General features: G+C 37.4%; 1 non-coding gene across 1 annotated transcript; it reads left to right on the top strand.

The window, feature by feature from the left end:
- Nucleotides 1–5178: 5178 nt before the first annotated feature.
- Trnac-gca (transfer RNA cysteine (anticodon GCA)) lies at nt 5179–5250 on the top strand. The gene has a single exon. It is a non-coding gene; the product is annotated as a tRNA-Cys (tRNA).
- The last annotated feature ends 972 nt before the right edge of the window (nt 5251–6222 follow it).

Here is a 6222-nt window from a genome sequence, read left to right as displayed (position 1 = left end):
ACATTTCTTCTCCTCGTACATTACTAATAACGAGACATGACCCAACCTAAAGCAGTGCTAATGATCCACATTGCTAGCCACACCCCATGTTAGCGATTGGGCCATCTGATTTTGACACAAGTGACTTCTTAATATTCAAACAGTTGGTTACAAGTGCATCTTCCACGACACCTTTCATCAATGACACCCCTCCCCCCTCGTCTTTACTTACATATGTTTAAACCGTAATCTACGTTAATGTGGCTATTGATACATAACAAAAAAAAAATACTCTGCCTGTAGTGTACCACATCTTGCATGTACTAACATTTGCAAGACACGACCCACCCTTATTCATTGCGCATGATTTCATATTTAATCAGCAACAACACGTATTAAACATTTTGCTATATTTTAGTGGTGACATGTGGTAACACTCATGTCTTTACATGTACCGTTGGTTGCAATACATATAGGACCTTGGTATTATCAAGAGTCCACTGCACATAAATAAATCGTCACTGCGTTACTCTATACCAAATCCTAAGGATATTGAGCCAAAATAATTGTGTGCGATTTTTTTCTAATTAATAAAGAAATAAAAATGAAAGCTCCAAAACAAATGACTTTATCTACCCACTTTTTCACGTAATCCCTTAGAATTATCACAATTTGCATACTAATTCATCAATTACAATCATTACATGATTATGTATTTCATGTGCAGTGGGCCCGTTATTTGACAGTGTATTTTCTTGAAATATGAATATACATACCCCCAGTATATCCCACACCGGGGAAGGTTATTTTAAGACCAGAGATGTAGTTACAGACAAAAATAATGGTTACGATAATCTTCCATGTATTATAATGCAAAGAAAACACGCCCTAATCCTACAGCTAATTCCGTACTAGCGCCCCCTTTCGCAAAAGCTAAAATAACAATGATCATCGATAACCTTAGTTTTTTTTTTCGCTTGATAAACAAAGTTTATAGTTAAACTTAGTTTTTCCATAAACTAAGTTTATGAAACTTAGTTTTTCCATAAACTAAGTTTATAGAAACTTAGTTTTTCCATAAACTAAGTTTATCGAAAAACTCGGTTTATCGAGCAAAAACGTGTTATATCAAGCGAAAAACTAGGTTTATCGCGATAAACTTAGCTTTTCACTCGATAAGCAGAGTTTCTCTCTAAAAACTGAGTTTATCGACTGATAAACAAAGTTTTTTTCAGCGATAAATTTAGTTTATCGGAATTATTGGGCAAATGGCGCGCCATATACACGTCCCTAATGACCTTTGGACACACATTATAATCAGTCGAGCTTGCTTAAACTATAGACTCCAAGAGCGATACAGGTATTATGGAAGAACTTAGCACACACAAACAAACCGACAGACAGATAGACACATGCACACACAAATGCACGCACGCACACACGCATACACACAAACTTTTGCGGGTTTCCCCAAACTTTTCATATGATAATACTAGTACACACATGAGATACCTCGCAGAACAATAACATTCCAGGAAGCAACTTGCATACTTCTACTTGAGAAACACAGGGAGGTAGCGGCCACATTCATTAGATTTCTCACAAAACTATTTGTGTGGGCGGGGCAATAGTAAAAAGGAACAGAGCGTCTTTCCGCACAGGAAGAAAGGCCCTTGCATCTGTTCCACTTTTTGTGGATTAAAAGCAATGAAGTTTCAATGATGTCCCTTGACAAAAAAAAGGTATCTCCAGTTCCAGCCTTATTGACCGACTACCTGGTGATAGAAGGTAAAGTAAAGGCATGACTCTTTATAGTTTTATTATCTTTGTTTTGACTTTGCTTGATTCCACTTTGAATGGTATTTTAGATTGAAGAGAACTGCGTATATTATTGCAATTTTATACACAGAATAGAAAATTGTGTTTCATGACTCTTACAAGTTCAAGGAATGCTTCTTATAAAACAGAAGTCTTGTTGATTGTTGCAGAAAGAAGGAGCTGTATATTGTCAGCTTCTTGATAGCAAAGGAAAGCAGTAAGTTGAACAACAAAAAAAGAAGAAGAAATTAACTGTTTGGACATGTTTGTTTTTTCGCAGTTTTTATCCTTTTAGAAGTCTTCGACAGCATTCGTTAAACCATACTGCGATGTATTCATTACAAGAGAGTGACAGATTTGCCGTATGGAAAAAGAAATAAAGGCATTGATAATAGATTGGCTGGTGCGCATAATCAGGGTAACAGCAAATTGTATAGCATTAATGCGGTTACCAAATCTAGTGGACCTTCACCGCCAACGCTTAGCCGAAACATGACTTTGGTTTGGCGCAGCTGAATCAGTTGTTGAACTAATGCAAATAACATAAAAGCCTTTCAGAATAAGGTACACATGAAAAAATGCAGACCGATATTCATACCCATTCATCGCATTCATCAGGACTCAGTGAGCGGGAAAAGTCATGATCGACATGCAGAATTATGGCGACAGCAGCTGCTGCAAACACTGTTTTCTGTATGTTTTGCTGGAGCATTTTCTGAAAGGAATGATCATCGGGGGTATAGCTCAGTGGAAGAGCATTCTACTGCAGATCGAGCGGTCACTGGTTCAAATCTTGGAGCCGTTTGTGTCATAGTATTTTATGTATCAACACACACACTCGCACACACATAGGTAAATAAAGAACATCATATTATTCATTATCAACACACAGATACCCAAACACTAAGTAAAGGAAAGAGAGAATAAACAATTAAGGGTACAACTACTAGTATTAGATATAGACACAACGATTTCTTTTTATTGAAACTAGACCTATACACTTCGACTTTTGTGAAGTGTGACTACGTGGACTGATATTCTGAGAGGCATCCACCTTTTATCAGTAGCAGCAATATTGGTAGTATAGTAAAGGTAGTAGTATCGGTAGTACGGGTAGCAATATTAGTAGTAGAAGTAGTAGTAGTAGTAGTAGTAGTAGTAGTAGTAGTAGTAGTAGTAGTAGTAGAAGTAGTAGTTGCAGTAGTAGTTGTAGTAGTAGTAGCAGTAACAATCGTAGTAGTAGTGGTAGAAGTAGTATAGTAGTAGTAGACACAGCAGTAACAATCGTAGTAGTAGTAGTAGTAGTAATAGTAGAAGTAGTAGAAGTAGAAGTAGTAGTATTTAGGCCTACAGTAGTAGTTGCAATACAACGGCCCCTTCAATTCGATAAAATGATTACCCATTCATTCTCAAATACATTTCTATGAATTGATGATAGATTGTCTCATGTTAATGTTTACAAGTAAACAGAGATGTGCCAGATAATTGTGAATACATGAATATAACTTACAGCAGAAAGATAGCAGATAGACTGAAGAAGTAAGAGAGAAGTAAGTGTCGTGTGGAAGTTACAATAAGGAGGGATGCATAAATTATAATTTTCATGAAAATCCAAACTGATACGCCATCATCTGTTTCTACCCAGGCATGCTGTGGTTACAGCGCAGTTGGTGTGCATGGGGTGGACAGGGAAGATTGTACCAACAAGACCAGTTGCTCCAGCTGACTCCAGTAGATGTGTGGTCAAACTCTCATCTCAGGTAGACAAAAAACAAACAAACAAACAAACAAACAAACAAACAAACAAACAAACAAACAAACAAAGCAAACAACATGGGGGTTTATACCCCTATTCTACAGAGATTTCTTCCAACCGGTCAATCGTCGGAAGCAAAGTTTGTTGCTTCCGGCCACCCACCAAAGTGTATCGGATCGCAGTCTGACGAATCCAACGTTGTGTCGGTCGACTATCGGGTCAGATAGGCATGTCGCGCGTGATCCTCATCGGACGATCTTGCCTCGTCGGATCCCGCCAGGCATGTCTGACACTAACTTGATAGCCGACCAACACATGAGTTGGAGTCACCAGACTGCCATCCGACAGACTTCGGTGGATGGTCGGAAGCAAAAAGGCAAAACAAAACAAAACAAAACAAAGCAAAAACATTTTGCTTTTGACGATTGACCGACGAGAAAAAGAAAATCTGTGGAACAGGGGCATGACGGAATACACGGAATACAAACTTGATAGAGGAAATAAACTGAACCAGAGGCAGCTGGTGCTTTTGCGCTACTCGGAAGAGTGCCGTGTATAAAGACTCGGAGTAGAGCAGCTCTGGGGGGCATTTCATGAAGGAACATGTCGGATAAAATATCTGACAAGTCAATTATTATATCCGACAAGGTTTGAGAAATTCTTTAGTCTGATTGACTGATTTCTCTGAACTTGTCGGATATAATTGATTTGTCGGACATTTTATCCGACAAGTTCCTTCATGAAATGCCCCCCTGATTTTCAGTTTGTACCCATATCAACATACCGCATTAACATTCAAGTCCCCACCCTGTTTTAACATGCTAGCAATCTGAAATCTAGTTTCACAATAATTATGTTCACCACCTCCAATGGTGCACAAAAGACTGTGGCGTTGATAGGAATTGCTGCCTGCTGATTGCCACATCTCACACATAAAAATGGCAAGTATAAGTTATTATGTTAACCATTAAGAACACAGTCTAAAAATTCCCGCACAACATTTGTGAATTTGTGACTGACAACATATTAATAATAGGGTGATTGGGACAACATTTTGACATTTGATTCAATTCAATTTAATAGTTTATTACGCGGTATACCATTCCATGGTATACCGCGTTGACTTGCATGACTGGGAAACGCTCCGCAAACTGGATTGGTATTTTGTAAAGATTCCTCTTGTCATTATTTCTCACCTGAAGGATTTCTTTCAAAAAATAACTTAGCACAGTCCTCAATGATTTTCATCGATCATCTTCTTCTTCTTTAGAAGAAGAATATGAAAAAGCAAGTACAAGGGGAAAATAACTATCCATGAACAATTAACTTCTGGAGAGCAACAAAGATCATCATCATCAAACTAGGTTGGCATGTAGATGGCGCTATAACTGTTTTTGTAGGAAATGACGAATTGATACGTGGCAACTGTCCAACAGATGTTTTTCTCGTGCGTCCCAGCCGTGAATAGGATTGATTGAATCTGAATCTCTCATATAGTGCTGTGTTATGAGTAAACACAGTACCATACAGCACAAAAGTATGCTCGCACTCCAATTCAGCATATGGTGTATTTATTCAATATGCGTAAAAATCTTATTTGGAATAGCTCCCGCCAGAACTGTGAAGGGGGTATAGCTCAGTGGTAGAGCATTCGACTGCAGATCGAGAGGTCCCCGGTTCAAATCCGGGTGCCCCCTGGCCTTGATATGCAATTCTTTTTTTCTTGTCGAAGACATTTGTTGAAACCTAATAACACTTGCAGAAAAATGACAATGTCACTTAAAAGAGCCCATTTATTACTCCCTTCAGAAGTCAGGGCAAATCATATTTTATTCGACTTTCACAAATAACTTTCTGTATAAACTGAATCCACATTATGTTTGGGGTATAAGTTGAATTTTCCTTTAATGGCAACTTTCAATGAGCTGAAGAACTAACACAAATCACAGACCAATCTCATTCCTCCCTTCTATGTTAGGTGTACTTGTGTAGGCCTAACAAACAAACAAACAAACAAACAAACAATCAATCAATCAATCAATCAATCAATCAATCAATCAATCAATCAATCAATCAATCAATCAATCAGCAATCTAAAATATTGAAAATGGTAGCTTCTTCTCGTATACTTATTTAGTATTTTTGGGGTGAAAAACAATTCATAATATGTGAATCTCAGTTTCGTGTTAGAAAGATAATTTACATCTGTCCATGTCATCTTAAGATCTTTTAACTAATTTACTCAGACCATTGATATTAATTTTCTTTTCTTTATACAGTAAAGTTGTGGTCGTGTTCAAAAGCCTTTAATTTGATGATATTTAGAACATTCGTACTATGCGGTATGGAATAATAGGTAGATCATTATAATCGATTCAGAAATTATCTACAAAACCAGAAGGCAATTCCTATAACGTAAAGCCTATCACATGTGGTGATACCGCAGGGATCATTCCTTCTTATGGGTCCGCTGTATTCTTGCTGTTTGCAAGTGATTTAAAAATCAAGTAATTTACTCCTATTCACCGTTTTTGATGGCGACACAAGTGTATTTATCACCAGAACTCTATACAGCACTTTACTGAAAACATTCATCCTTATATGCTTTCTAATCCGATTGATGAAAACGCAGTGATATTACTTAATCTTACCTTATTATTCATATTGTG

The sequence above is a fragment of the Diadema antillarum genome, unplaced genomic scaffold (assembly GCF_040938485.1).
Source record: "Diadema antillarum isolate AM-2024a unplaced genomic scaffold, OU_Dant_1.0 seq00001068_RagTag, whole genome shotgun sequence".
Taxonomy (NCBI): Eukaryota; Metazoa; Echinodermata; class Echinoidea; order Diadematoida; family Diadematidae; genus Diadema; species Diadema antillarum.
This window is presented reverse-complemented; position numbering and strand designations above follow the sequence as displayed.